This window comes from Penaeus monodon, chromosome 36 (genome assembly GCF_015228065.2).
Source record: "Penaeus monodon isolate SGIC_2016 chromosome 36, NSTDA_Pmon_1, whole genome shotgun sequence".
Taxonomy (NCBI): Eukaryota; Metazoa; Arthropoda; class Malacostraca; order Decapoda; family Penaeidae; genus Penaeus; species Penaeus monodon.
The window spans coordinates 5,896,791-5,919,257 of record NC_051421.1 but is presented as its reverse complement, the minus strand read 5'-3'; the positions used below and the strand labels follow the sequence as shown (position 1 = coordinate 5,919,257).

At 38.4% G+C, this 22,467-nt stretch overlaps 1 pseudogene; it reads right to left on the bottom strand.

Moving 5' to 3' along the window:
- Window positions 1–429: 429 nt before the first annotated feature.
- LOC119595503 lies at window positions 430–21,653 on the bottom strand (annotated as a pseudogene).
- Window positions 21,654–22,467: the final 814 nt, after the last annotated feature.

Here is a 22,467-nt window from a genome sequence, read left to right as displayed (position 1 = left end):
GCGTATCCAGCTACGTGCCTCGGCCGTATATGCATGTGTTTGTATGTATATTTATATGTTTTTTTGTGTGTGTGTGTGTGTGTGTGAGAGAGAGAGAGAGAGAGAGAGAGAGAGAGAGAGAGAGAGAGAGAGAGAGAGAGAGAGAGAGAGAGAGAGAGAGAGAGAGAGAGAGAGAGAGGTGTGTGTGTGTGTGTGTGTGTGTGTGTGTGTGTGTGTGTGTGTGTGTGTGTGTGTGTGTGTGTGTGCGTGCTTGCAACTGGGGGCATGGGTGTGCTATGTTTATGTTTGGTGTCTTTAATTTTTAAAAAAACGAAGGATAACTCATACATACAGCATATTACTATTCCTTTTCAAAAAGTTTGAAAATTAGCTTCACTTCCTTGTTCTAACATATATATATAACATAGGAATAGGAAGAAAAGTTGCATATTTTGGCCATAAGTTTAATATCTTATTTGGAAATTAACATACATTAAAAAAAATCCAAAAATGTCAACACCCTATGGCAGTCACATACATATATTGTTCGAGGAGTAAAGTTATGAGCCAGTACACAAACTTTTCATTGTACTAAATTCAAGTTGCATAAGTAGGAGAAAGCATAAACAGATACAAAAAAAAGAGAGAGAGACAGAAGAGAGGAGAAGGTTATATAAAATGAATGTGATTGGAATATCTTGGAATCCTCCCCCGTTTCCCTACCCCATCCACCCCACCCCATACAGCAGCACTGACTCTCTATTGCCAAACCACATCCAGACATAACTGTGGCTCAGGCAAAACAGCGATGCAAAAACTGGAAATATAATATATCACAGTATTTTCCTCATACTTTTTATATATAAAAATAAAAATCTTTTGTTTATAATTTCCATGGCAATAGACTGAATTTGTCGACTCAATAACAACCAGAATATGAATCATATAAGAAAAAGACACATAAGCAACAATATCATAACTATTATAATTAAGAATAAGCTTATTGTATGTTTTTTTTTTAAGAGATTTTCCAACCATTTCAACTTTTCTCACAAAAGACTGATTTGAAAAGAATGAATTTAACACTTAACCCCAAGACCCCAGGGATAGCATGAATGTACGTGCCATGCCCACTGTTAATTGTCTTTACACATAGATGGCCCCACAAGTTATAAAGTCACAATGAGCCAGTTATGAGTACTACCTGTCTCACCTGTTTACCCTTTTCCTTGATTTATTTTAAATATCATCTGGTATTTAATACTGCTGTTAGTAATGTCAATTACATTATAATAATTATACATAGCATTGATATTTATCTCATTAGTAAAAAAAAAGTGCTTTTTCCCCACAAACTCAAGGAAGGTGAAATCAGGTAAGGTCAGAAGGTCTACTAATTGACTCCTTTGTGGCTAAGCACTAGCAGAGCCATCTATGTGCAGATATTTCACAAAACAATACTACAGTGAATAGAACATTCTCCTGGAGTCTTTGAGTTAAATAAATTGTCTGTTAAATTTTCATTCATTTGGAAACACATTAACGAGTACACTGTTTTTTTTTTATCCATTAAGACATGAATATCTAAACATACAAGGGAAGAAATACTGACTATGGATTCAATCTCCTGAAATATCCTGCTGCAGCAATTTATCATTACCTTCCTAAAATCAGTGCCATCAAATTCACAGTATGATAACATGCATTAACAGCTCCACCTTATCTTACTGTCTGAGAAACAATAAGAACATTAATTTCTCATTTTCTTTAGGAAAGATATAACTGTTTAGGCATATTTTTGTAATACTCTGGTAAACTGCTTTCTTTCTTTAAAAATCAAATAAATCAATAAAGATTTTTTTTTTAATCAATCAAATAAATTAATTTCTATGTTATAATATGTTCAACTGGACATCAAGATTTGATTATCTTTACCATACCTAAAAATATAGAGCCAGATAATATGGATACAATTAAAACCCAACTTCAAAGCATCTTGTGGGTTTTCTCAACACTTTACACACTTTTAGTCATCTGCTTGTTCTAAACATCATCACAAGCATCAAAAAAATGTCATTTTCAGTCTGTGAAGTCTGAACAACTGTCTTGTGCTTTTCAAACCCTTTACTCACATGAATGTAATACTAATGGTAATAAGTGACGCTTGCACACATGATGTAGTATGACTAACCACAGTTTAATGCTACTTGTGAATACTCAACATCATTGCTAATGAATGATAGCTATATGATACTTGATGATAATTAAATATAACAAAATAAATTTATACCACGCAAAGCATATACTCCACAACAATCTACAATAATCAAAACAGCCTTTGGTCTACATCGTAATGATAAAAAGTTCTCCGTCCTCTGAAAACAACCACTTAATTTTTTTTTTTTTCTTTTTCTTTTTTCTTTGAGTTTGTATGGCTATGACTCTTCATCTCCTTTAGCCTAATCTCTCCAAAGACAAAATATGAAAATCAGATGTAATATTAGATCACAAAAAAATTAAAATGCAGACTCTCTTCTAATAGGTAATCCCTCTACTTACAACGTAATGAAATATAAAATATAATGAACAAAAGCTCAGTTTTACTGTGGTGTGAATATTAGGGAAAAATGATAAAGAGATATACTCTATGACTATAGGTAACTAATAATACATATCTTATTTTTGTTTTTTGAAAATGTATATATACCACTTACATGCATTCAAGAGCAGACAGAATTTCAAAGTTGTGTTACGGAAATACCGGGAACGGTCTTTCACGTGAAAAATGAGGGAAGTATTACTTATGCACATTATAAGTACTGTTCTTTGTTTCATAACACCAGAAACCCCTCTAGACTCCCACAATGGTTAATACTATTAAATTTTGTATCATCTAGCTTAACAAGCTCAGTATGGAACTTCTATCTGCACCAAAGAGAAGAGAGAAATAGAAAAAAAATTATGTATACCTTTTAATGTTTGTGATAACATTTCTTTATAGTACAACCTCCAAAAGTGTCATATAAACATCCCCATTCACTTTTCAGCTAATGACCCTATTGATGAAAGATGGTCAAAACCCATGATAAAGCCACTAAAATATTAACAAAAATTTTACCATGACAAAGTACATTTTGCAAGCGAACAGATCTTCAATGAGCAGTGATACAAGTCCTCTAGCCTATGGAAATTTATTACATGACTGTTTGAGATGAGGTATAAAGGACAGGACTAAAAGCATTGATGAAGAATGAGGATGAAGGAAATCATGAAAAACTCCCAAGACAAAAGATGTTTTCCTGACATCATCATCATCATCATCTCCCCGATGAGGTGGATGAAGCAATGGAGTATGACGATGACTGGGAATGTACAAGGGAGCGCTGACGGGAGAGATGAAAGTGATCCTCGGGCTGGATGTCTTCAACAGAGATGCCCTGGAGCGGCCTCAGAGGGTTTCTGGCACGGATGCCCCTTGTTGTGGGACGCATGTCCGGATTGGCAGAGAGCATGAGCTTCAGTAATTCTGTCTGTAGGGGTCAGGAGAAGTTAATAATAAAAGAGAGACAGATGAGATTAACATCACAGTAGTATGGGTGTACTTAGATGTGTTGGTGTGTGGGTATGTGGATGTGTGGGTGTATGAGTGTGTGTAGATGTGTGGGTGTGTCTGGATATATATGTGGAAGTATGTGTGGATGTGTGTAAAGGAGTGTGGGAAAGGGTGTGTGGGTATGTGTGGAGTGGGTATGTGTGGAGTGGGTATGTGTGGTGTGTGGATGTGTGGGTGTAGATGTGTGGATGTGTGAGCATGTGGCCATTGTGTACATATACATGAGGCCTAAAAATATTACTTAGTTGAGTCTGTAAAAGTAACCCATTTAAACTAAATAAAAATTTTCTAGTCACCCCTACACAACAGCATGGATTTTCTCTCTAATTCAGCAGAGTAGTTTACCTCATCAGGATAAGTTTCCACGAAGCCATCTGGGAACGTTCCTTCTCGTACTCGGGTCATGACTGTGAGACGCTCCATCCCCGTGGAAAATGGCACCAACATCTCAAAGAAAATCAGCCCCAAAGAGTATATGTCTACTTTGTAATCATAGACTTGGCCCATCACCTGAAATAAAGCCAATATATCGTTTAACCCTTTGTTCACAGGACATAAAGCCACATTTCCATCAGCAAAAAACTACGGTGAGATGCTATTAGGAGTCACTGGTCTTCACATATGACACTATGAAATGTTGCTAGAGTTATCTCATTCTTGGCAGAGGTTTGCCTTGGACTCTATTCTTAAGGACTGAACTGCAACTGAACTCCTGTCTCATTTTAGTGTTGAACTATTTTACGTGGTCAGTAATAATTTCACTGATATCAAATTATGGAGATGCTGTTATTGATCAACATCTTAAATTTAACAAATCAGACAATGACAAATTAGTGAAGCAGAAATAGTGTTATGCACTTAGCAACTTGCATCTCTGTTTTTCCTTCATCGGTCTACTCCAGCTTCAAATGTCTTGGTTCTTTGATGGTTTTGAAAATACTCCTTTTTAAAAATTAATACTAAGTACTAATTGACCACTTACTGACTGAGCAATTGTGGAGCCATCTACTACTAAAGCACATGTACTCGTGGCCAATGGGTTGAAAACACAGTCACGTACTCTATGACAGAATTCTTTTTCTCTCTTTTTTATTACAGATTTCTAAAATTTCAATTGTTATAATGGACTGATAATTTCAGGAATTTTACAAAGAAGCAAATCTAATAGTTAATACATTTTATAACTTACTTGCTCAGGGCTCATGTAAAGCTGAGTCCCCACACGATGGGTGTGGTGACTATCAGGCAGCCTACTCATGTAGCCTGGCTGAACAACCCCTGGGGTTCGCAGGTCCTCTGCAATAGTAGTTACCAACCCAAAGTCTCCTATTTTTATTTTGCCATCGAGTGAGAAGAAGATATTAGAAGGCTGAAAAAGAGAGAATTTTATTTGTAAAAAATAGTGCAATACAATAAATTTCATTCATGATAAATAATGCCTGCTTCTGAAATTGATAATGAAAATTAAATTCTTCAATTCATACAGTTCCAACCAAGCAAAAGACCACTTTACTTCAATCTCGATGCATAACCCTGATTTTTCATGGACATTTCACAGCCTTCAATCATTAAACTATCACAATAGTCTTTTATTTCTAATTTCTTTTGCAAGAGCCAGTCCTTAACTTTCCCTGCAGCTCCATCTGGATATTAGAGGTCTCTACGAAGAACCACTTTTCCTTTGGGAATGGGTGCTATCTTCTCCATACTTGTCTGCAGCTTAACGTTCTTGTCTTTCACTCGTTTCCTTTGAATCACTCCCAGTGGATGGCTCTGTAATCTTTTCCTCTTTGCAGTTTTTTGAAGACGGCTTTCCTTCTGTTGCTCTGGCTCCTCCTCTCTTGACTACACTTTTATCCTCAATAAGTATTGTGTAGTGATAAACTGTCTAAATTATCACAACCCTAGTCTTGAAAACTATCGTGACAAACTGTCTTCTATTCACTAGCATTGTTTCTAACTAAAGCCAGCTCATAGAGTAATTTATTACTTGGCAGTCCTCCTTCTCTTCATCGGCTTGCTTGGGATTCCAAAACTATCTAAAAACGAATCCTTCCGCAGCAAATCATTCTGGGTGTCCTGAATGTCTCCTGTTTGCTACTCTGCCCACGGAAACTTATCTGTGATTCTCTTGCAATCCTCAGACCCCTCCTCCTCCCCTCTTCCTCCTCCACCTCAGCCCTCTTCAACCTTCCTTATATCCAGTATAAGACCCATTTCTGCCTTCTGGTCCCAACCCTCTATACTTTCATACGGTTTGGGGGAATTTGTTCACACATTGAGATAGAATTATCCAGGTTCCCTTTGGGCATCGCAACGGGCCAAGCTCTCCTCTTGGCATTTGGGCACGAGTTCTTCCGCCCCATGAAGAAAGGGATAACTGCTTCAGATCTTAAAAGTTGGAGATTCGCAAATTAATATAAAAACAGTAATACCCTAAAAAAATGAGATGCAAATTTCAACCTTTCAAAACTGCAGCCCTTAAGAAACCAAAACCCCAAAAGTGTTCCCTTCAACACTCACGGACCTAAGCAAAATACAATTAAATATCTACCACTAGGAATTTACTAATCCATTATTAAATCACTTACCAAATCTGAAAGAGAGCAGAGACTCTTTTGCCAACCAGGGAGGGGCCCGTTCCAACCACTTTGTAAAACGCAAAATTCGTGTGTTAAAACTTGCCATGCACGGCTTCCGCTTACCCTCTCTGCAGATATTCCCTGAATATGATAAAGTTAAAAATTTGAAGTTTTAAATTTTCAAAGCACAAACCTACAAGAAAAATTTGAATTCAAAGTCTCTTCTAACTGCATTGTTCAGCTGACATACACAATTGGTTCTTTTCCTTCCTTTCTGCACTTTTCTTTTCTTTTTCAAGAAGTTAAGAAAGTTAGGATGTGGATTAATATTTGCTGATCCTTTCAAGATAAAAAGTAAATTCTGTAACTGTTTCACAGCATACTCTCACTCTTGTATAGTTGGCAAGCAGAGTTATATGTTGGACTTTAAATACATAACCTAAAGATCTTATACATAATTTTTTCAACCACAAATAAATAACACTGTATGCATCTTATTCTCATCAGTACCATAATTATAAAAATAATGAAAGAAAAGGTGATAAATTTCCCGTCACATATTCTCCAACTACGAAAATCCTTAACTTTCACCAATCATACGTTTTTGAAACATTTCGGTAATCAAACCTTTTAAATTTAAACTTCGATCTTCTCCAAGCAATTAATTTTTTCATATTAGTAAACAAAATTTACAAAAACGTAAAAAAATTCCTTTGTCTTACTTGCTGGTAATGTTATCCTCTGACGAAATATTCGTCTATCAAGCTTTTTCGACCTGAACACTACCCCAAAGCCACCACGTCCCAGGCGGTGCATGGGCTCAAAGTTGTTGCATACCTGCAAGCATTTCATTGGAAATTGACTATCAGCATGAATTTCTAAAATGCAATTGCAATACTGGCATTCAATGTTCAATGACAAAGTCAACTTTTTTTTTTCTTACTCTGAACCTTGGCACTTTATGGACAATTACTTTTGCCTAAATCACATACTCTTCTCAGAAAGAAAAAAACAAAAAACTAAACATCTCTTAAAATTTTTTAAGGAAAAAAAAAATTAAACTTCTAAATTCTCAAACAGCTTTAAACTTAAAAAAGTAACTTAATTCCCACTACAACGCTTCCCACCAAGAAACTCAACAGACCAAAAGAGTGTGGCATGAAATTCCCTTTTGGAAGTGAAGGCACAAATCCCAACTGAAAGCTAACACCCTCAAATGAGAACTAAATCCACAACTTCCAAAAACCTTGAGGTAAACTGAGGTGTCGGGGGTTCGCTCTTCTCAGGCAACGCTGAATCGGCTGTAGGATTACTTGTCAATAGGGGAAACCTCAGTAGGAGCTGGAGCAGGTGGCACCGGTGGACAGGTGGTGAAAGCGACCTTGGCCCCTGCACTCCATTCGGTAATTATGCCAGGATCTGTAAACCATACAATACAAATGTAAAAAAAAAATGCAGCTTTTTCAAAAATAAGTATTTAAAAAAGGCTAAGGCTTTATTATAATTTGTTAGTCATGGAAAAAAATTCAAACTATTAATACAAAAAACACTAGAAATACTAACATTAACTCAGTTTTAAAATACCCACTACTTTCAGTAAAAGGAAAAAATAAATTACTACACACATGTGGATTATTCTAAATGATGAGATTCAGCATCTGCGAAACCCAAAATTGGGGGTTTGCTGTGTCACTTGACGCTCATGCTGACTAGAATGTACCGCAACAGAAGAAAGTGAAGCAAGGATAGCAAGCAACACCACAAACCAGTTTCCCCCAAAGTTTCAGGCCTGTAACACACAAAACTCAATGCTGAATATTGTTAAAGTGTATTTATATTTATTCCACACAACATTCAAACTTGCATTAAATACTAGACCATTTAAAGACTGAGGTGTAATATCAAGCTTAAAATCCAGTTTAATTATTTAATCGCAGCAGAACAAGGCTAAACGAAACCCAGCTGAGCAACGCATCAAACTTACCCGATGTGGAAACATATATGAAGAATCTGCGCTGCTACATCATCCATAAGGGCTGATCTTCGTCCTCGGGCATGCCTGTGGGAGCCTCCAAGGACGACTCAGATTGAGCTGACTGTCACTTTCGCCATAGAGGTAATAGCCATTATCTGAAAAAAAAAGTATATAAATAAATTTTTTTTTCTATGCGTTGTGCTATAACTTTCAAAAAATTTTACTGGGGCCACTCCCTGATGACCAGGAGATCAGAGCCCAACCTGTTTCTTTTTAATTTAAACACTTCTGACATTCAAAATCACTAGGCGCTTTTCAGAAACACATACAAAATTACAGGATCACTGTGCACAGTAGTCAAAAAAATCTTGCAATAAAACCTCAAAACCACTTTAAAACAGGTACAAATAAAGAAATGCAAATGAAACCGCACTGAAGGAAGTCTTTCAAGGCAAAAGAGGAGGACAATCATCATCATAAAAAGGAAATCCTGCATATCAAAGCTTTCAATTATCAATCGGCTTCTCACCCTCCCTCACACATACAGTCCATAAAATACCTCACAACCCCATTATTTCACATATGGTTAAATTTTGTGGTAGCAAATACTAGTCCTCTAACCAAAACTATTGCCACCCTTTAAACCTGTTTGATAGCTTTAAGGTATGACATAATTGCCAAATCCACTGTGATTTAAAATTTTAGCTTCCTTTACACACAAAGGAGGCAATTATTTTAACCCTATCTGGTTACATTTCTTTACCCTTTTGCTTGATTTTAGAAAATGTATCTTTTAACATATTTACTACAAATAGTTGTTGTTAACAACATTAAAAAACCATACAAACAACACTATAAAAAAGTATCAGCACAAAAAAAATGTTTTCCCAAAATAATCAGAAATAATCAACTTACTTCTTGATAAGCAAGTACTTGTAGGAACATCTACATTTAAACAAAATTCAAAACAAAAACTACAGTGGATTTTGGGACGCTGATACTGCGAAATATACTATTTTAGATGATGAAAGGTGTGACCCAATTTCAACCACCCCTTTCAACAAGCCTTAATTTCATTTCAAAAATTTTTTCTCCATTTACACAAATTTAGCTATTTACACTTTTATTCTGGCTACATACTTTTCTTTCTTTTTTTTAATACCTTTAATTAACCCCTTTAAAATAATAATCATATTTCAAAAATTACAGAAACATATCCATTACACAATCTAGGGAGAAGCTACTTTAGTTCCCACATCTAATGATAATATGATACAAAATACATTATTTAAACCACAATTATCAGAAACCACTAAATTACTCTCCATTACTACAGCTTCAACACGCATCTTTAGTAAGCACATATAATTTCTTTAAAGTTTACCTTTAGAACCAAGTCCAAGAGTGTCATCCAATAATAAGAACGCAAGTGGCATACACATGCCAGCTAGATAGCAGAAATTTGGAAAAGTATTATAAAATGAGAAAAGGTGACAGGACTTTTAACAAAGAGAAATTACAAATCTATCATTCACTTTCCAGAATTATGCACTATGATATGATAAATTATACTTTCTTTCTACATACTCATATTCTCACACATGTACAATAATACATATATGTGTATATATATATGTATGTATATATATATATATATATATATATATAATATATATATATATATATTATATATATATATATATATATATATATATGTGTGTGTGTGTGTGTGTGTGTGTGTGTGTGTGTGTGTGTGTGTGTGTGTGTGTGTGTGTGTGTGTGTGTATATATTTATTTACACACACACACACACACACACACACACACACACACACACACACACACACACACACACACACACACACACACACACACACACACACACACACACTTGCTCACACACACACACACACACACTCGCTCACGCACGCATGCACGTACGCATGCACTCTCACTCACTCACTCACATACATACACATGCATGCACGCATGCATGCACACATGCGCTCACTCATGCACTCACTCAAGCACCCACACGCCAAGATGTCTAACTTCTTATCTAGGCCTATTATATTACAAATTCCATTATTTTTTTTTTACAATTACCAAATTTTGGGGCAGGACAGTGAATAACCTGCCAAATAACCTATTATATGGGCCATTTCATAGCTTACCAAAAGGATAGTCTATCTGGTGAGCAACTGCAACTGCAGTATTCTCCTCTTTCTGGTCATAGTTGAGGAGCAATGGGTGCTTCCGTCTGTTATAATTAACAATTGGGGTTCGGGATAGCGCTGTCGCTAAGTAAGGGCGCCACTGAACACGTGGGAATGATGTTTCTGCTGAAAATACGTCATGGTTTAGTTACTATTTAGCAAATCACATAATAGCCAAAAAATTCATATCTTATTACAGTATAAACCAATTAGTGCATAGAGCATAGCATACCTGGAATGGGTAAATCAGATGCATAAATCCTGATTGCAGAATTGACCCTCTTCCTCATGTTGCCACTCTGCTGTATATACAGCTGCTTCTGATGAACCCCTACATACAAGGCAGGTTGTTGCTGGTCCCCATCCTGGTCATACTGATAATTTATAAGTCATTCAGAACAATCAAATTACATCAAATGAAGCTGATATGGCACAGCAGCTTGTTCTCCAGCCAAGTTCCCCATTAGAACTTTTACATTATTAGCTTCTCTAAGATGTAAATTCTCATTCTGTTGAAATGAAAGGATTTTGTGACTGTAAAGTGACTTCCCTTATTAAACAAATATAAATTAACCACAGAAATATCAAATTAACATTTTCTTAAAGAAAATAAATAAATAAATAAATAAAAATTACTGACTTGTCTCTGAAAAAGACTGATTTGCACTATTTGTATACTTGACATGAATTAAAAAGATTTTTATCCTATAAACCATAGCTAACTGTACATGCTATATCATTTTTTTATTTCCTCAAAAAATGTGTTTACAGAAACTGACAATTAATCTAAACTCTTAAAAATTACCATGATCAGGAGAAAAAAAAATCTTAAAATCATGCATAACCTAAAGACACACAATGATTACAACTGACCTCTGTATTTTCTCCATACGACTGTCCCGATTCTGGACACAAAGCTGGTACACTGTTTGTGCTAAACAAGTCAATTTGCTGAATATCACTTCCCTGTATTCTCCATGCATTGACCACAGGTGATGCCAGCTGAAAGAAACAAAGTCAATTTGAATAATATTTTTGAACTAAAAGTAGCTGAAGTTAGTCCTTACAGTCTCACTTACAATCTTGTGGCAGAAGAAAGAATTTGTAAATGATAAATGAAAATTTTCTTAGACCATAAACAATGCCAAGCTCCAGTTGGTATAAGTGGTATAAATGAGAATTAACTTTCCAGCACAAAAGATGTCATTAATCATAACCATTGTACTGTACCTTTTCCTACATTTATTAAAATAAACCTTTTAACTATTCTAAAACTAATGTTAAGTTCTAACAAATATTTCAATAACCTCCTTGGCCATTTCACATCCCTCGCTTTATGTTACTATATGTCACATATAAATATGTATACAAGTATGGATTGATAGAAACACAATCAAGTACATTCCTAACTTAAACTAACTTACAAACAATTACAAAAGCAAACAATCAAAGCTGTCTAAACAAAACTTATCCATCAAAATGTCAAACTATTCAACAGATGATTCCCACAAACTCACCTTCTGCTGCCAGAGAAGATGCCCCTCTTCATCCATGCCCATTATGATACCATCAGGTACAACAAAATGAAGGGAAGGGAGCTCCTCCTCCTCTTCTCCTCTGTTCATCCCCTCACAGCCTCCGCCAGCAAGATTAACCTCATGCTGACCAACACTGAAGTTCCACCTTGAAATCAAATTTATCTGTTATTGGTACTATTTTCTTATATATTTTAATCTTTAATGCCCATTTCCTCTTACTTATCATTATTTCTTTCAAAGGGATGGTATACAGACAGAACATGAAAGTGAATACACTTAACAATGTGCTAATATATACATACAGTGGAACCTCAAATTTGGTACATATGTATTTGACAAAATTGCAATTACAAACTACAACTACTCATTATATCTGGTTACCTAAAAATTGCATTTAGTGACTATATTATGACTATGATTGATTTTGATGCAGTCTCCCCTGCTGCCCTTTGCCAAATACTATAGATGACCTAACAAAAAACAAAGTGCCATACATCACTCTCGTCCAGCTTGTACTGATGAATGGTCATCCATAAACAAGTACCAGGGAGGGAGGAACCCAGCCAATGACATGATATGTTCAAAGGTGAAAATTAAGTGAAAAGAAAAAGTGCAAGGTACACAACACCACACAAAGCAAAGGTGACTGAAATGCAGTGCCTGAGGACAAATTGCTGGTAATAATTTTTAACACTATTAGCTCCTCTTTATTTCATATCATAATATCCAAGAATGATGCAGAAAGATATGAGATTTTTAACACAAAACAAGTAAAACAGCATGAAGACTCTGCTGCCCCCAAAACAAAGTATGTTTTTTCTCACATCATTTTATTAGTTACAAATGATCAAATTGTATTTGGCAACCTTTTTCAGCACCACTTAATGCAAGGCTTTACTATACACATTACATATGAGAATCTTTTCCTACCTCTCCTCTCCAGACTGTGGATCAATGGCCCTGACAATCTGCGTCACTCGCCGGATAACCAACACATGTATAGGCTTTGATGCCGTTTGTTGTCGTTTAAACTTCCACCAGTATTGCATACATATAACAAGTGTCCTGTGTTTGCTGACATTCCCCAGACTTCAGTTGACTTTCCTCCTGAAAAGTTTAACAAGAATATTTAATACATACACTTTTATTTAAAAACTCAAAGAAATCATGTAAATGGGCTTAAAGTTGAAAAATAAAAAAAGTATATGGTATGAAATGCAGAATTCTCAACATACTGTATTTTATGAAGCCTCTGCAGAAGTCTCTCATGCAATTTGCTCAAAAAAACATCCAAAACATGAAAAAATGGCATTACCAAACATCAAAACACATATACAAATAAAGGTACACCCATTTCATGTTTTCTATCCCAGGGCAAGTAAAAACCGACAACCTACCGGTGAAACTGTTCCGTGTTGAACTTGAATGACGAGTGCAGGAGTGTCTCAGCTGTGACAGGGAGAGCCTCCACCCATCTCCATCAAAGCGGTAGATTCCCCCATCCAGTGAGGGGATGAGTCGCACCCACTCCCCACGGACGTCACCTCCAGCTAAAAGGGTTCTGTGTGATTGGCAAAAATACTCACCTCCCCACTAATGCAAAAGGGAAAAAAAAACCTTTTTTTGTCCCAATCGCATAAGAAGAGGCACTTGGTTTTAGGTGTTTTAAAGTCTGTAGGATAATAAACACACCAGTGGATTGAACTGCATTAGGGGAAAAAACTGATGCCACTGCTACTAAACTCACTGGTGACCAACACTCAATAGGTCAATGTAGAGGATTTAGATGGAAAATGATCAAATTTAGTCAACATTTTCAGTTCTTTATCCACAAAAAAAAAAAAAAAAGTGAAATCTTCTAGTGGGGATGGCGAAAATATATACCATACTGCCAGCATATACGTCAAATTTTGAAGCCAAAATCTCCCTCCAAAACCAGGGGTTTGTCTTGTATACTGAATTATATGTGAACTTTACTGCAGGGGGATAACAAGTGAAACGCCTGCCAAACTCTCATTGCACCTACTTCCAAAACTCTCACAGCCCACCACAATTATCCCCAAACTGAACTCATGGTTAGGACGTCTATTCAACGGAGACATTATGAAAACCCATGCCCTTGCTCAGATTTGGAGCATTTTCATTAAGGTAAGTTAGGCTGGTTTTACTCTGCATTAGAACTCAGTGGTTTAAAAGAAATTGCTAGTGAGATGTTGTTGTTGTTGTTTTCAACACCATGGGGCTGGAAGTGAAGTTACTTTATTTCATTAGGGTCAAAACTATCCATAAAATATAGGCCTAAACCTAATTTACAAAACAGAATTTCGGGGATCAAATTATTTTGCCGTATTGACTTGTACCCAGCATAAGCAGTAAGTGCAAATAGTAACCAGTCTAAGATGCAGAGGGAGATGTAAGGGGGTTGTGTTTGTGCTTTCAAACTATTGGGAATGCATTAATATTATTCTGGAATTTTGAAAAACGAAGTTTCAAAATGAAAAGTTATTTCTATCACAAACTGAAAAAGTTTGACAATTTCTCATAAGAATAATAGTAGTCTTTATACTAAATTTGTGTTCATTATTTCCCACATAAAATTAATTACATTATCATATGTGTTGCCTGTATTTAGTCAACACATATTATATAAAATAAACTATTATCTTAGCAGCATATAATAAAAAAACACATTTATAAAAAAATTTTTTTTTATGAATCTCTAATTCTGACCAACGGGACACAAAAATAGTTGATGTGTCATGACCCAGTGGGTTTTGAACTCAGGGAAAACTTACAAAAAAGAATTTACTTGAACTTTTTAAAAAATAATAAAAATTGTTAAGTTTCTAGTAAGACCACAAGCACTGACTCAAACAAAGCTCAGGAGACCCACCACATATTTTAATTATTATATATATAATATATATATATATTATATATATATATTAATATATATAATATATATTTTATATATATATATATATATATAAATTTTGGGGGACTTAAAAATCAGAAAACTGTCATATCAATATAACATAAAGGAAAAACAAGATATGTACACAAATAACACGAATCCCATATACAATGAATTAAATTTCTGTGATTCTGTCATTCTTAAGAAATCACCAAAACTATAACAACTAAAATGAATTCCAAAGAAATTCAATATTCATCCATACAACAATACTCATAAAATTATAAAGGAGTTCATTTTACCTTTGACATAGATGAAGACAGCCCTATCATTATTTTTGCCGCCTGTCTGGTGTACCACATAACAGCTTTCCCCTCGAAGCGTCTAAGCTGGTCCTCGCCCATCGAGGGTGCTCACAACTACTGCAGGCCTGAGAGAAAAAAAAATTATCAATGATAAAATGCCGGCAAACTATAGCGTACTCAATCAGTTATCATTTTTCTTCTTTTCACAGCAGGAAAATTTATATTCAAAACTCAGATCTACTTTCTATGACCTTCAGTAATCATTTATAAAATTGTGACATGTGAACAAGATTAAGCACACATAACTATCCCCACACACAAAAAAGACACAAAGATATTAACACCAAACACGCACACATGTACACATTAGTATTCCCAACATCATTATTAACAATTCAATCATCATTATGCATTTTGTGTGTGTTGTGTGTGTGTGTGTGTTGTGTGTGGTGTGTGTGTGTGTGTGTGTGTGTGTGTGTATATGTGTATGTATATGTGTATGTGGGGCCACGGTGGCCGAATGGTTAGAGCGTCGGACTCAAGACGTCCAGACGGCAATCTGAGTTTGAGGGTTCGAGTCACCGGCCGGCGCGTTTTCCCTTGGGCAAGGAACTTCACCTCGATTGCCTGCCCCAGCCATTGGGTAGCCAAGCCAAGCTCAAGTCAGTGCCGGGGAATAGAGATGGTGACTCGGGGAAAAAAAAAAAAAAAAAAAAAAAAAAAAACAACCGGGCGGAAGGCAATGGCAAACCACCACTCAAAATTGCCAAAAAAAACATGGAAGCCCTGATCATCAAGGCCGCGGTGGCCGAAATAGTTGAGCGTCAAACTCAACACTGTCACGACGGCAATCTGAATTCGAGGGTCGAGTCCCGGCCGGCGCGTTGTTTTCCCCTTTGGCAAGGAACTTCACCTCGATTGCCTACCTAGCCACTGGGTGGCCAAGCCAGCCCAAGTCAGTGCTGGTCCCAAGCCCCCGGTAAAATGAGAGAATGATTACCTAAAGGTAACACTGGCACTCTCCGTGGAAAGGAACTGGGACCCTACCACGTACTCACTCCAAGAGCATCACAACATGAAAACTACAATTAAGTATCATGCTGTGACCACGGCGGCTCAGACATGAACTACCGTTAAAAGAAGAAGATATATGGAGTATATGTGTATGTATATGTGTATGTATTTGTGTGTAGGGGTAATGTATATGTGTGTAGGTGTATGTATATGTGTGTAGGTTGTGTGTGTGGTGTGTGTGTGTGTGGTGTGTGTGTGTGTGTGTTTTGTGTGTGTGTTGTGTGTGTGTGTGTGTGTGTGTTGTGTAGGTGTGGGGTGTGTTTTGTAGGTGTGTGTGTGGTGTGTTGTGTGTGTGTGTGTGTGTGTGTGTGTGTGTGTGTATGTGTATGTATATGTGTATGTATATGTGTATGTATATGTGTATGTATGTGTATGTGTATGTATATGTGTATGTATATGTGTATGTATATGTGTATGTATATGTGTATGTATATGTGTGTAGGTGTATGTATATGTGTGTAGGTGTATGTGTGTGTAGGTGTGTGTGTGTGTGTGTAGGTGTGTGTGAGGTGGTGTGTGTGTGTGTGTGTGTGTGTGTGTGTTGTGGTGTGTGGTGTGTGGTGTGTGTGTGTGGTGTTGTGTGTGTGTGTGTGTGTGTGTGTGTGTGTTGTGGGTTTTTGTGTGTGGGTGTGTGGGGTGGGTGTTTGGTGTGTGTGGTGTGTGTGTGTGTGGTGTGTGTGTGTGTGTGTGTGGGTGTGTTGTGTTGGGGTGTGTGTAGGTGTGTTGTGTGTAGGTGTGTGTGTAGGTGTGGTGTGTTTTGTGGTGTGGTGTGTGTGTGTAGGTGTGTGTGTGTGTGTGTGTTGTGTGTGTGTGTTGTGTGTATGTTTGTGTGTGTGTGTGGTTTGTGTGTGGTGTGTGTGTTGTTTTGGGGTGTGTGTGTGTGGTGTGGGAGTCTGTGTGTGTGTGGTGTGTGTGTGTGTGTGTTGTGTGTGTGTGTGTGTGTGTGGTGTGTGGGGTGTGTGGGGTGTGTGTGTGTGTGTGGTTAGGAGAGTGGTGGTGAGTGGAGTGAGGGGAGTGGTAGTGTGTGTGGTGTGTGTGTGGGGTGTGGTGTGTGTGATGAGTGAGTGAGTGGTGAGTGAGTGAGTGAGTGAGTGAGTGAGTGAGTGAGTGAGTGAGTGACTGAATGAGTGAATGAGTGAATGAGTGAGTGAGAGTGAGAGTGAGAGTGAGAGTGAGAGTGAGGGAGAGTGAGTGAGAGAGTGTGTGTGTGTGTGTGTGTTTGTGTGTGTGTTTTGTGGTGAGTGAAGTGAGTGGGTGAGTAGGGTGAAATGAGTGAGTGAGTGAGTGGGGGAGTGAGTGAGTTTGAGTGGTGAGTGGAGTGGGGTGAGTGAAAGTGAGACGAGAGAGAGAGAAAGAGAGAAAGATAGAAAGAGAGAAAGAGAGACACAGAGAAAAAGAGAGAGGAGAGAGGAGAGAGAGAGAGAGAGAGAGAAGAGGGGAGAGAAAGAGAGGAAAGGGGAGAGAGAGAGAGAGAGAGAAGAGAGAAGAGAGAGAGAGAGAGAGAGAGAGAGAGAGAGAGAGAGAGAGAGAGAGAGAGAGAGGGAAGAGAGAGAGAGAGAGAGGAGAGAGAGAAGAGAAGAGAGGAGGAGAGAGTGAGTGGAGAGGAAGAGAGAGGGAGAGAGGAGAGAGAGAAGAGGAAAAAGGAGGAGGGAGAGAGAGGAGGTAGGAGGGAGCGAGAAGAGAGAGAAAGAGAAGAGAGAGAAAAGAGAGAAAAAAAAGAGAGAACGAAAGAAAGAAAAGAAGGAAAGAGAAAGAAAAGCGCCGAGAGAGAAGAGAGAGAGAGAGAGAGAGAAAAGAGAGAGAGAAGGAGAGAAAAGAGAGAGAGAGAGAGAGAAGAGAGAAGGGGAGGGAGGAGGAGAGGGAGAGGGAAGGAGAGAGGGGAACAGAGAGCGAAAGAAAGAAAAGAAGAAGAAGAAAGAGAAAGAAGAAAGAAAGAAAAAAAAAGGCAGGAGCGAGAGGGAAAGAAGAGGGAAAGAGGAGAGAGAGAGAGAGAGAGAGAGAGAGAAGAGAGAGAGAGGAGGAGAGAGAGGAGAGAGAGGAGAGAGAGAGGAAGAGAGGAAGGTGATAGAGAGAATAGAAGAGAGAGAGAGAGGCGAAGAGGGAGAGAAAGAGAAGAGAGGGGGAGGAGAGAAGGAGAGAGGAGGGGACGGAGAAACGGGAAAAGGGGAGAGGAGAGGAGTAAGGAAGAGTGCAGGACGAGAGCAAGAGGAGGGAATAGGAAAGAGATGATGGTTTATGGGGAGTGGATGGTTTGTGGAGTGGTGTGGTTGGTGTGGTGGTGTGTGTGGGGTATTTTGGGTGGGTTTGTCTGTGTTGTGTTGTGTTTGTTTGTGTGTGTTTGTGTTTGGTGTTGTGTTTTTGTTTGTGTTTTTTGGTGTTTGTTTTGTTGTGTTTTGTGTTTTTGTGTGTGTGTTTTTGTGTTGTTTTTGTGTGTGTGTGGTGCATGCTGTGTGTAAAGTAAATTAGCTTTGTTTATTTTGTTATTAAATTTGTAATAAACTAAGGTCTTGCATTATATCATAGACTTTTTATAAAAGAAAAAAAACAGAAACATTCCTCCACACAATTAATATTATAAAAGAACCTTAGGACTCAACAAAATACTATGCTCCTACCAAAAAGATTTCTCAAATGCACCTGGGCAGGATAAAAAATGTTTTACCTTTCTGCTTTGGATAGCATTTCAAAATAGGTTTTATTTCTGAGCATTAAAGGCAAATTTAACATTGAATACACAATTACTGTTAGAGGTGCCCTGGAGCCCGAGAAAAAACATGAAACCACTAAATGATATTGAAAGGAATAAGTGGGGAAGCGGTAATCCACAAATGCTTTCAAGTCCAAGCAAATATAATGCCAAAGTTAATGGTGAAAGGTTTGTTTGGCCTTGGCCAGAGAGTCAAGGGAAAAGCTGGGCATTGCTTGATTATAGTCCTGTTCTCAAAGATTCTTGGGGAAGTCCAAAACAAAAGCTGCAGTTGCTCAATTAACAATTTGATGCAATGGCATTGCTTTGATCTCCACTGTCTAGCTAAGAGGTTTAGTCCTAGAAACCAACTGTTGTAACAAACTAGTATTAATAAGTAGTTCCTGTAGTGGGGCTGTCAGCTCCATAAAGCAAAAAAAAAAAAACTACATAACCAAATTCTGACATGACCCTCTTAGGGTCCCTTTTTGGGAATCAGTCCACATAAGGACTATTCAAAGCCCAACTTGTTGGAATATACAAGGTTGGGAAATTTGCTTGTGCTTTGCAGATTTTAGAGACATGAGATTTTGGTATTGCTTGGCCACTCATAATGACCTGGCTGTCAAACCACCAGCCCCCATGGAACCTTAAGCACTACCTCTAGTGGCTTAAATGCATTGCACTAAGATTTTAGTTTATTATCTGTGTTGAATGATGGTTTCACCAAATGCTTAGGCATCAATTACTGGGCCCCCTTTCTCATTTGGTTACCTTTTTCCCTGATTTTCATATGAAAAAAACTAATTAATATAATATTAATAATAAATAATTAATAATAAATGATGATGATGATGATGATGATGATGATGATGATGATGATGAAAGGGGAACGAAGATGAAGTCATGTAGGCACACACATTGACTCCTTAGTGACTGAAGACTAGTGGAGCCATCTATGTGTAAACACAATTCACAAAACAAACCTACAGAGGAAATTATCTGTTTCCAGTTTCCTCTCCAGCCATCAAGGTCAATAGTAACACTACATAACATTGACTGAAACTACTATATCTGGACAGTGGTTACCACATGCAGTTCATCATTAGCAAATTCATTAGTACAAAATAGGCATAGCTTCATCATAGAATTACTATGAATTATCATTAGAGTACTCTGCTATGCCAGAGATAAATATTCAGAAAAACCTTTGCATGACCAATCATGACAATATTGGTATCAATGGATTCCTCTCACCTCTCTCATGAACAAATTATCCCACAGAAATCCCCTAATGCCCACAATCTCGGCCCCGATCGCAGGGGAGGGCATGAATAGTCCCAGGCAAATTGCAGAGTAAAAGATGAATAATATTGAGAATCAGTCAAAATACAGTTAGATGCAGGGGCTGTGTGCCCTGCAACCCCCCCCTACTACTGTCCCCCAACCCCCACCCTGGACAACAAAGAATCCACCATGCACAGCAGGTCAGAGTGTAGGACAGACTTGGTATCAGGCACTCCTGTAAGTCAGTCGTATGCTCTATTCTGCCATGAATATGTGGAGGATTCATTGTCTTCGAGCGCATGGGTGGGGGATGGCAGTCACCAAAGAGGGGAGGTCGCAGAGGGCACACCCCCTTGCATTAGACAATGTAGTGACTTATTCTATGTATATTACTCATATTTTACGCCGCAATTTCCCTGGTTTCTTTTGGGTCCTCCCAGGCTATCAGGGATAAGAATGTGGTGGTTTGGGAAGTTTCTGTGACATAATTCCTATATATGTGTACTATATCTATACAAAAATCATCACAATTGGTCATATGGAAGCATTCAAAACAACTGGTCATATGAAAGTATTCGAAACAACTACCGTGCCAGAAAAAGAATGACGTAAATCTCAACCCAAAGGCCAAATCGCCTGAGACCAAGTCCCACAATGGCTGTGGCATCAACTCCTGCGCTCTGACAAAAGGCCAACAAACTTCCAACAAATACACTGAGAAAGATAGCCATCGCGGACTGGCTCCTCGACAGGAAATCACCCCAGGTAGTCTACAAGCTCTATCTTGCCTATACAGAATAGTGGAGGTTGGTGCCCGTTTGCCGGAGCGAGGAAGGCAAGGAAGGCCACAGTGAGGGTTTTTATATGTAACAGAATGTCTTTGATAATTAAATTGCGGTCTTGACATCACCTTCTGCAGATCTTTTTCCGTGGTTTAAGCTGTTGTTTTCAGTGCTCCGTGCATGCCGTAGTTTATCACAAATCACTATTAGTGTATCAATTATTCAATTACTTAGTTTATTATTTTTTCTTATCTCCTCGAGACTCTAGGCCTACCAAAACTGCTACGGGGAAAAAAAAAAAAAAGTTCACACCAACCTTGGCCTCTCCTCGTCGGGCCCGTCATTCTGACAGTGTGGGAGTTCGCTGTATTCAGGTCCTCCGTACAAATCCTCGAAGTTTTCCGAGTTAATAAACTCTGACTCATTACCAGGGTCATCCTCCACTATGGCACCCTCGACTCTCCCACTTCCACCTCGACCACCTAATTCACTCCCCTGCCTCGCCACCTGCTGGAAGATCTCCAGGTCCTCCTCCTCCTCCTCGGACACCCGCTCGCCCTCCGAGACCTCGTCCTCGAGCTCATGCCCGAGATCGAGGATGAACCTGTGGTCGCTCCTCAGCTCGACCTCGGCCCGCGAAAGTCGTTCACAAAACGCGAACGGAGGAACGCACCCCGCAGGAGTCTTAGGGCCAGTCGCCATGGAGTCTCGCGTTCACGTGATCACCATTCCAGCACGCAGCTCGGGGTCTCACACGTCCCTCCGCCGCCGAGTCTCACAAACAACAACAACTTGCGTCACCGATCTCACCACCTGCACTATTCTAACGCCGCTTCCATTGGCGTAAGGGGAGTGACGTCGGGTGGGGGATGCGTAAGAGCGGCTCTGATTCGCCGGTTAAGTGGGGTGACGTCGTGTGAGGACGTGTGCGGGGATTTCGATTGGTTGAGAGGGAGATGTGACGTTTTGTGGGGGGATATGTAACGGCGATTCTGACTGGCTTGTAAGGGAAGTGACGTCGTGTGAGGACGGTGTTACGGCGGCTCTGATTGGCTGAGATTTCAAGGCTTGTTTACAGCTGACGTGTTCTTGTCAGGAGAGCATCTTTAGTAAAAATTTCTTTTCATTTTTTTCTATTTTCGTATAAGATCACATCTATTTTTTTAGGCTCACGGATATAACTAGAAGTATAGTAGTTGCCTCACGACACAGAATGGCAATAAGTTTCGCAATTCAGAATGAGAAATGCAACGCTGCCTGCAATGTACACGTGTTCCTCGAGATGCGCGATATCTTGAAATTTCACTTTTTTCTGTCGATTATCTTGCTTGATATGGCCAGTCTTATAAAACCTCATCAACATACATCCCCCCTCCCCCTTCCCTAATTAATATTTTTTTCATTACCTGCGCAAAAAAAATACTTCTCAACCCTTTTCGTATTCAGTACCGATCATCTGCAATTGAAAAGATGACAAGTGTGATTGCTCTTCATATCTCTCTCTCTCTCTCTCTCT